The 10,872-nt window shown below is 39.1% G+C and overlaps 1 long non-coding RNA gene across 1 annotated transcript; it reads left to right on the top strand.

Annotated features, from left to right (window-relative positions):
• Positions 1 to 725: 725 nt before the first annotated feature.
• LOC122461561 lies at positions 726 to 2,901 on the top strand. Its single transcript, XR_006283513.1, has 3 exons — positions 726 to 808; positions 1,938 to 2,086; positions 2,168 to 2,901. It is a non-coding gene; the product is annotated as an uncharacterized LOC122461561 (long non-coding RNA).
• Positions 2,902 to 10,872: the final 7,971 nt, after the last annotated feature.

The following is a 10,872-nucleotide window of genomic DNA, read 5'->3' as shown; positions in this document are numbered from 1 at the left end:
TAAGCAAGGCCGCAGAGGCTAATAATTACATTAAAAAGGCCCTCTGCAGGTAGGTGCAAATAGGCTAGTCTAAACAAGTGCCACTATTTTAATGTGGGCTGTTCAAGACGATGTCATTACCTGACTAGACTGTCACCTTTCACCTCCAGCCATTGTGCTCTGTTAGATCTCACTAACAGGGAGAGCGAGGAACTTGTTTTCAGGGGATTTGTTGTCTCACGCTCAGAGGCAGCTGAGAGACTTGCCAAATGACAGGAAGACGCTTACATTCACAAGGTGTGATTGCCTAAGTGTTTGACTGTGTCTAATTAGTTTGCCTGTGCTGGTTGGTAGCTCCACAGTCAGAAGCAGATTGACTCTGCAGGCTTTAAGCAAAGAGGTTTGATTGGTGTTATTATCATTTGTTTATTTAACCCTCTTACTCACCATGAAACATTCCCTAAAATATGGCGTTTTTCTCTGTCTCTAAAAAGGCATTTTATGGCGCACATTATGATGAATAATATATCCCCCCCTGCTTGACCAGCTTTTAGTTGCATTTACTTTTTTAAAAGTACCTTTTCTCCTCCGAGATCAGAACTAACTTTTTTATCCTTAAAAGTGTGAGGATTACTTGGTTAATGAGAGGCCAGTCATAGTCTGGGAATTTTTTATCATCAGAAATGTAAAGAGAGATTCTATTTGTATGTGTGTTTGTGTAGATAGACTGACATTTTTGACCAGCTATCCTTGGGACTAGGAACCAGGACCACCTGAGTGATACTCTTTTCTCTGGCACTGAACTAGCAAGGGAAACCTCATCTTTCCTGTAAGTAGAAAAGAAGAACAAAAATAAAAATGTGGTAAAATCTCTCTAAAAATAGTAGGAAGCACGAATATAAAATCAGGGAAGTTGTATGGGTGTGACTGAGGGCAGAAGTGGACCTTTTCTATTTGAGCTTCTGCTCCGCTTGTAGGAACTACTTCTGTACAATTCCTACTATGCAGTTGTTAGGGAATCCCTGAGGTTCCCAATCCTACCATTCAAGGCCTTATGGAGCATCAGTCCCAAGGCTTAGCAAGGAGACACTTACAATAGGAGAGGGAAGGTTTTCCTTTTTTTGCTGCCCTATAAGTGTGTGTAAAGGCAACTTCCTAGCTCCACCCAGAAAGCCCTTGAGATTAGTAGGAGTCAGGTGCCACAGGGATTCCTCCCAAAGAAGTCTATTTTTGAAGTCATTGGGGTTGCACAGGGTAAGTGTTGGCTCACAGTCTACTAAATAGAAGAGAGTCCAATTCTACCCCTTTGAGCTGTGCAGAACTGGAAGAAATTGATGGAGGGTCTCCAAGTACTAAGGGCAGCTTAAATTCCTGGCTATTTTTCTCTTTCTTTTCTGAAAGGTCCTCATGGACCTGCAGACAAACTTTCAGCCTCTCTGCTTATGGGTTTTCAGGCTGCACATGGTCAGTGTTTATACACACACACACATAATATGAATGAATACTATTTGTTTTATATGAGGGGAGGTGTGCGTGTATATAGACTCATGCTTTTCTATACATGAGCCTCTCCTTGTGTACCATGTGCCTTATTCCAGCTGTCCAATCCAGAATTGGCTTCCTTGACATTTTTAATCAATGTATAAAAGATTATCTTTACAGTGTCAAGCATTACAGGAGCAAATGTATAATTGAAACTACAGGTAATTTACCAGTGTTATCTGTCTAGCTTACCTTTCTTCCTTCCTTTAAAATCTCAATGCAAATATACCCCAACTGTACAACACAGCTGATAAACCCTATAAACAATTTCCATTGTGCTATGTATACCCTGTGTTCTGATTCAGATATATAACATGAAAAGTACAGAATAAGAATAGTGTCCCAGCCAGATGTACAGGCTGTATTTATGGATCAGTACAATCAAATAATTAGCTTATAATGCCCTTGTCCTTCAGGGAGTGTCAGACGGAGAAGGAAGAAGCACTTTGGGATAGCGTGTGGATTTGTGATTCAGTTAAAAGACGCATAACAGCACATGTAGCCATCCACTCGCTGTTGGCTGATGATTGCGGAAGGCTCAAATACGCAGCATATTCTGTCCCAGGTCAGTTGGCACTTGTTTATCTACAAATTAGAGATAAATAGTTCTTAGTATGTAAAAAACTATCTCAAACCTCCATTTTAGATTCAAAATAGTTTGGATGAGCATCCTTGCCCGCAGCCAGTCTACCTTTGCTGAAATCTGTCTCAAATTGTTTGCTGATCTGGCCACGCTTTCTAAATCCTGAGAGTTTCTGGACTGCTCCGGTGCTGGAAGGAAGCTGGCACATATTGTAAAACACTTCTGCCTGGAGAAAGCTCCGAAGCAAGCAAGACTTGGAAAAAGCAGCCATCCCGGGGTGGTGCCCACTATTTTGCTCCATCACATGACTTTCACCAAGGCTGCTATCAGCATTGCTCCGTGGATTGGAGTGGAGTGGCTTTCATCTACAGCTTCCTGTGGACTAGCGGTCTTGAAGATGCCCCTTTACTCTCATGTGGCAGCATAGCATGGTGCTGCCACACCACTGGGCCAGACGTGATTAAACTTGTATAATTGTGGTACAACATAGTTTATCCTGAGTCATGAAGGATTTCTCGTTAGCGTGCAGGCTCAGATCTCTAAGCAATCGCATGTAATGTCATCACAGGAAGAAATATAACCTGTCAAATTACCAGATTAAAAATAAAACAAACTGATATTTTCTAGAGCTTTTGCTAATTGTCACTTCTCTACAACATTACACAACTCCCACGTGCAAGTGGACTTACTGGCAAGTTTCTGTGTACGTAACAGAGCTTTGGCTCTGCAAAACCCCCTTATCTTAGCTACACTAATTTGCCATGTCAAATTAGTGTGGTGAAACAAATTCTAATTACACTGAAAGATCACTTAGAGTATTAGCACTGCTGCTGTGGTCTGTTCTTGTGCTGTCTTATTTGCATAATAGTCCTGGGTGCCTAGGTAGATGACAAAATTAAATGTCTTCTACCATGTTTACTAGTTTTGCAGGGGAAGGTGCTGACTCAGCCTTGACAGATGCTCCCGGGGGCAGGAACCTGGAAGCAGGAAATGTGAGCTATGTTGATTAACCTAAGGGAAGATGTAATTTTTTCCCGTTGAATTTACAGCTGATTTCTGTTCAGTCCATTGGGAATGTGAAAATCATTGCTGTGCTTTAAATATATTGTACATACTCCAGTGATGATATAAAAAAAGAAAAATACTATTGTTAGCTGTAATATGATACTTTAGTTTACATTGGTGTTTCTTCTGGCTCAAAAAAAAAAATAATAATCAGAAGGTTGGAATAAAAATTTCCCTAAATGTATCCTGAGAGACAGCACCTGAGCAAAACTCACTATGATAAGAGTCGTCAAATCCAAGAATGGTTTGCTAAGGCGTCTAGCTTCGTGCATTGCATTTTCCACTCACTGGATGACTTGGTGCTTATAAATTAAAAGGTCATTGCTGTGTGATTTTTTTCCTGGCCAAAAGTATTGATTTGTAAGTATGCTTGACTGCAGAATTAAACTGAATCTAACTGCTGTAAATGTGAATTCATTCACTGAAGAAGAAAAAGAAAAACTGCAGTAGTGTAATGTTTTTGCTGAGAGTGTAAACATGAACATCATGAAACTCAGAGTTATGTTTCCCACTGGAATGGTAACTGGGGTCTACTGGGAATATATCAAAGCACATGTAAATAGGGTTTGCTTCACACTTCAAAGCCACAGGACTGAGGAACAGAATTCTGTAAAGAAGGGGAAGAGACATCCTTACAATTTTTGGGTAGGCCTACTAAACTAGTTTTTCCACCCTTCTTCACATGTAGATGACGTCTGTCCACCATTATTCCACCACTATGTTCAAGGCTAGCCTGAAGATTTTAATAGTGTTAGTAGGATGATTTTTTCCCCAGTACACCCAAATTTAGCTGACATTTTTTGTAAAAGCGAGGGGGAAATGAGGGTTCTATAAGGTCCCTCCAGCCTCTTGCTACAAAAGAAGTGGGGTGAAATCCTGGCCCCATTGAGGTCCATATCTAAACTCCCATTAATTTAGATGGGACAGGATTTCTTGAAGTATAGCAGCTTGTGCTGGAGTCTGTGCATATATGATAACTTTTAAAAGTCCTGCAAGGAGAACTGTCCAGTTAAGATGCGGGATTTGGAAATGGCCAGACCACCAGCCACAGCACATTTAAATAATGCATTGCTTTGGCTCTGTACACTCAGATATGTACACTCAACTGCACATCTAAACATTTGGTTTATACATTGGTATAGATAATTCATGTGTGGGGTCAAATGTTTTATACTGGTATTTGCAAAGACAATGTGTGTGTGTTCTAAGCTAGCAAGATACATAGTCACAGGGAAGATAACATATTCCAGCAGTTGTTCTTCAAAACAGGACACTCAGTATTATCTTAATGTCATGGGGGACATTGGATATCGTTGGATAATTGAGTTTTCAGACAATTGAGGGATGTTTACAGTATGATTATGTAATAGATGTAGAAGTTATTACCCTCTTTTGGATCACAGAGAGTTTTGATTAACTGGAGATACAGAAAATAGAGTTTGTACTACATTTTCCTTCTACTTATTGACAGATTTTTGCCTGAAAAGTACATTTGAAGAGTTCCACATGCTAATTTTGCTACAGATCCATTATGTATGAATTAGAATAGTCTGTTTTCCTCTTGATGCATGGGGGATTTTACATGTGTAAACCCCATTAGTGTTAATGGCAGATATACATATAAATGCCCCACTCACTGAGAGGAAAATAGTTGAGTGCACCTAATTAAACAAAATTAAATGACTTGCGTATATAATATTTACTGTACACTGGGGTTTAGTGCCCTGGTTAAAAGCAGAGATCAGTGAGGAAACTCCAAGTTTGCAAATGTAGATGGTTTATTGCAGAGAAAAAAATTAAAAGATTTCGACAAGAGTTGATTTCCCTTTACATCAAGGATGGCATAACTTGCGTGGTCTCAATTTCTCCTTTGTCCTTTCTGTCTGGTAGCTTTGTGCAGCAAGGCAGACAGTTCTGATTGAGCACCTCATTTCTCTGAAGGGAAGGCTCCATAATACTGTGGAAGGAACCTTATGGGACTTGAATAACTGTGAAGGAGCTGTCTGCTTAAAATACACAAATAGCCAGATCCAAAGTCCACTGAAGTTAATAGGAGCCTCTTCAGTGACTTGACTTGACTCTGTCCCAGAGTTTAGTGGAGAATGCTGTTCTTATTACACTCTTTGGATCATCCTATAGAATTCTATATCAGGGATAAAATGTACATTAAATTCTAAAGACCAGTTCACAAACTTATAGAAAAGAGATATTTTTCTACCAAATTCCATATGATTTTCCCATAAGGATTAAAGTATAGCCCTTTCTTGCAGCTATTCTTTCCTTTTTTCTTATTGATGCTTTTGTTACTCTCACATTTCACTTTTCCTCCCACTTTGGCCAGATCCTCAGCCGGTCTAAAGCAACATGGCTGCATTGAAGACAATGGAGCTACGCGGATTTTAGACCAGCTGAAGATCTGGCCTTTTTATCCCCTAAACAAAGCAGAAGAGGAAAATAAATCTTGGGAATTAGAATAATATTTAAGTTTCCTTTGGCCTACCCATGTACAGCTTGCTACTAAGGTGTGAAAGTAGGTGGATGCGGGCTCGTTGGTCAATAACCAGAGAGTGGACAGAAAGAGAAAATAACATACTACTTGAGTGAGCTAAGTACTTTAAAATATGATGTGCTTATTTTGTAGGTACCAGAGGTTGACTTGAACTAGAACACCAGAGTCAGACCCCCTTGAACTTTAGGAGAAGTTTGGACCAGTATCCAAATGTCTCAGCTCACCTCCCTGTATTAGACTGACAATATAACAGTTATGCTGTAATTGGTACCTGCTGTCACATAATGTAAAGTGTTACCTACATTTAAAACTTGAAAATAGTATTTCAGTTCCATATTCACAGGTAATAAGAGCTCATCTTCATGGTGGGGAAATTGAGTTTCACAATGACAGCTCTCAACTTGTATTTCTCAGTCAGTTCAGCTCTCATGCCTCTCTCAATATGGGCCAGATCCTGAAAATATCCTGGATCGTATTCAGGCAGAATTCCCACTGAAGTCATGAACAGCAGATTATAGTGATGCCCGTTGAAAAGGTCTGGCCATTACATACAAGTGTTTTTCTTTAAATTTAGCATTTTCAGACCTTACACATTTTGTATACAATCCTTATTAAAATACTAGAGTATTCTTCAGTAGTGGTAGCGACGCTGTTGTAAACGGTGGTGCGTCTGCTCTTCATGTAGAATATTTCATTTAAAAAAATAACATTTGTAGCACCTTCTAAGCAAGGATCACAAAGCGCTCCACAAACACCTCACAATCCTCATACTGAGACAGGTATCCTCATTTTGGGAAACTGAGGCACACATACGCGTGGTGACTTGCCAAAGGTGACCTTGTGAATTAGTTTCATTCTCAGGATTAGAACCTAAGTCTCATGACTCTCGCCGCCCTGCCATGATCATGATTAGAGCTGGTTGAAAAATTTCAAATTCGAAATGTTTGACAAAAAAGGGGACACATTTTTAGTAAAAATGTTTGCAAAAATGTTCATGGTTTTCATCTGTCTCTACTCATGACCACTAGATCATGCTGCTTCCAAGTAATACAGGAAGTCACCGGGACTTGCTTTTGCAAAGTCTTGATTTGAGATTAATTGTGCTCCTAATTCAGATCTCTGGTGATCTGGCAATTGAGTTGACTGTTGACTCAAGAGCTTGCGTTCTTTTCAGTATCTATGCCAATCATTGCACACATTTCTGAGCTCTTTTAAAACCAGATTTGCTCACGATCCTTCTCTTCTCTTCTCTTCTCTTCTCTTCTCTGGCAATATGCTTGGAGAAGATTTGTTTAAAGTCATACCGTGCTCCCACCACAGCAGCGGGAAATCTCACTACAGTACATGTGTTGCACTTATTAAAGGGAACCACATTTATTGACTTGTGTTTTATTTTTTCCCGAGAAACAAGCCTTGTAAGATGTTGGATTGTAATCTGATAGTTGTACACAGAGAGGGAAGAGGGGAGATATGGTTACATTCATACTCATACTAGAGATACAGTAAAGTATTAGAATTAAATGTCCTCTTCATAAATAAATTATATTGTTTTGAAAAGCACCTCCCTATGTGAAAAGACTGCCATTGGGGGAGAGCAGAGGCTGAAGTCCCATTCTTTCCTCTGCCTGCCCCCATGCCCCTGAGCGTTATCATCCTGGGCAGTTGGCAGGTAGCTGATCTGTGTCCCATCAAAATTTGCCCATCAGTCATGGTAAGTATCTAACAGTCTTACCTTCTTCTTCATTGCATGGATGAATGATTAATGAATGCATAGGTTTTATGCAGAGTAATTCAAAGCTGCAGTGTAATCACTTTGATAAGATTAAGATGCTGTTTGACATTTTAATAAGAATAAAACAGGCATTTGCTTGGTAGGACACGATCTGCAAACACTGTGGTTGCAGATAAACCAATACACAGTATGAGTTATCTAATTGCTTTATAAAATGCTATTGTGGCGTATTTGTACTTTAAATACCAGATATTGTATGTTTGTGAGCAATATACAGCATTTATCTGTTGATGTGTTATGCTCTTCCAGAGACTGAAAGAAGTCAAGAGAAGATAATCATCTACATATAAACCCAAGGTGTGTGGGAAAACTCCACAGTCTAAGCCACAGAAGCCTTGGACTGCAGGTGATATATAAGTTATTACAACATTCATAACCACAAGAATAATACGTAAGTGTTTGGAGTTGGGGAGTGTACGTTGGTGGCCCTAGTCACCAGCTGGGGATAGAGAGTCCGCCATGCCCAGGTTAGATTTTGGTCCCTTTCTTCAGGGCATTGTTTATTGCCTTCACAAAGGAAGGTGTGTGCAAAAAGTAACACAAACAATCTGGTTAGGGGTTCTGACTGGGGTCCTCTGGTTTCTGATAGCTACCAGGTAGGGCCCTTTCTGACCCTAGGCGGCCCCACAGGGTTGGTCGGTTTGCCTGCAGCCTCCTGTTCTGGTTACCAGGGAATATCCTCTCTCTTAGTTTCCCCCGCCCTTCACAGAGATGAGTTCTTCATATTGTCCAGCTGACAGCGTGGGCCAACATAAGATGCTGGTCAGCTGATTCCTAGCATCTGTCTGCTGGGCTTCTCTCGGGTCAGCTGCTCCATTACCCTCCTTCCACACTAGGCTATTAAAGGGGCAGCTCACCCTGCTACAGGGAGAGCTACATGTTGTGTGAGCATCCATCTTGCTTGCTCAATGTAGATTATAATGCACATCCACTTACCTGTGCACATGAAAGAGGAAACCATTAGGAGTGATACAAATTGCTAATACATATAATTTATGCAAAAAAATACAAGTGAGTACTAAGTTACACTGAATTAGAAATATAAAACTTTGACAAACAGATCCCTGAATTTAAATTACTTTGCAGTCAGTAACATATACTAGTTTACAAAAATATTTATTGTATCTCTCTCTCTCTGGTGCATATATATCTTTGGGTTCTATTTCACTTCTTTGTATTGTGTTACGGTATTTTTGTCTGCTGAATCATGCCTTCTTATAAAATCATATGATATAGTATGGTTATATTGTGAAGTATGAACAAAAATGCCAAACGAAACTGCAAGTCACACTGCAGACATCCATGAAATTTCCTCTTGCTTTAAGTATGATATACATGCTTTGGACTGAATTTTTTTGGATAATTGTCCTTGTTTATTTTTGCAAAGCACATAAAAAACTCTGGAGACAAGAGAACATGAGGCCAAAAAATGGTATCACTTTATAATAGGTAACATTATTACCAAATATGGTAAACGATAGTAATTTCATATGTTTGACACAAAGAAAATGAAACTATATTTCTTATTTGGTTAACAAAAAGAAAGGTATACATGTACCATAACTTTTGAATGATGAAATTAAAGGTATTCGCCTATAATTTATTATTGTATGTACATAATAAATCACATGAAAACAAAATTGTAGTTAAAATATGATTGGAAAATGTTTTAATTAATTGTTTCTGTGACTATTAGAATCTGTTATTCTAAAATGTAGTGAGCCAAGTTCTGCAATGCATTATTTCCCAGGCACTCCTGCTGAAGACAATGGTATTGTATGGGTTATGAATCAGGAAAGAGTTTGGCCTACCCCAGAATAATCAATAGCCTCGTGGTTAGGGCAGTCACTTGGAATGGGGCAGTCCTAGATTCAAGTCCCTACTCTACCTGATTCAGATCAGGGACTTAATCCTGGGTCTTCCACGTCCCAGGTGACTGCCCTAATCACTTGCAGGTCTGGGGTAAATCTCTCTCTCTCTGATTTTGATCACAAATTCCATCCTGGACCTCAGACACCTTCCTGATGAAAATTTTGTCAAAACTGATATGGTTTCAACTAATTGTTTTTTTCTGTCAAAAATTCCCAGCCATCTCTAATGCTGATGGCATGAGGCTCACACTTTCAATGTTACTGATAGCTGTCAGGATGGAAAATAACTTCAGGGATAGCAAGAAGACTGGAAAGACCTGGTTTTCTGTTGTCAGCTATTTATTTTCACAAGAAAGCCATGTATTTTGATCAATTCAAATGTACGAGCTGCAAAAATATAAAACCTCCATGTCTCAAGGTAGTCAGTACAGCGCTGAAGAAAAGGAGAGTCCATGAAAGCCCCGGGAATAGCAGACAAGAATGATAGATTTCAACTGGATTCTGTGTCCCCACATCCATTAATGCCCATGTGTAAAAGGGCATTAAAGGCAAAAAACCCCCAACCCTGCACATTTACGAATGCTAAATCAAATATTGTTTTCAAAAGCCATTGGGAAGTTTGATATTTTTGCATAAACTATTTCAACACCCCTGTATGATGCTTGTGTGTTTTGGGAATAGAAAAGAGAGTGACGATGGGGAATAATTTGATCCAAATAGGGACACAGCTGTATTTCTAATGGGATTTAGTCCTCCCAATAACAAAATTCTTTCAACCTGCCTTAAAGGAGCTGTGAACCTGTCGTTAAGTCATGTGCATATAAATACAGCAGCTGCTAGTGCTGATGAGATTGAAGAGTTCTGCAGTCAACTGCAGGGGCTCATGAACACATGCCAAATCATGATGTGATTCTGGTCCTGTGAGATTTTCATGCAAAAGTGGCAACGGAGGTCATGGATCAAATGTAAGGGTCTGACACGAATTAAGAAAGATTAATGAGTCTGGACACAAATTAATTGAGTTCTTATCAGATAAGCAGCCGGTTCTCACTAACACTTAATTTCAACATGATAAGAGAAGAAAATATACTGGGATCTCCATTATCATTATTTAGATGAGAATACTAGTAATGTCTAGTAAAAAATCTTTTCAAGTGCTTATACCATCTCAAACCCTGGTTATTTTTCCAAGCTCAATATTAACTAAAAAGGTGTTGCACAATTATATCAGCTACTCGCATTCAGTGCAGACATCAGAAAGAAAAACTTTGTATACTGGAAATGCACTGGTTTCTTACAAAATTGGAGTGTGAGATAGATGAAACAGTTTGTGGACTATGGGAAGAGACAAATTATGTGGCCAAGAAAAGCGTATTGTAATCTGTTATCAATAAAGTTTTAAATTTTTTTCATATTAATTAAACTTTATTAAAATTCTCTTGAAAGGAGCAATATTCCTTTATACTCCTGTGAGATTGCTGAGCTAAGGTCTCAAAGTTAGCTGTCAATGAATCATCAAAACTTTACTGAT

This window comes from Chelonia mydas, chromosome 8 (assembly GCF_015237465.2).
Source record: "Chelonia mydas isolate rCheMyd1 chromosome 8, rCheMyd1.pri.v2, whole genome shotgun sequence".
NCBI lineage: Eukaryota > Metazoa > Chordata > Testudines > Cheloniidae > Chelonia > Chelonia mydas.
Note: the sequence above shows the minus strand (reverse complement) of the source record. Positions and strands in the feature narration are given on the sequence as shown.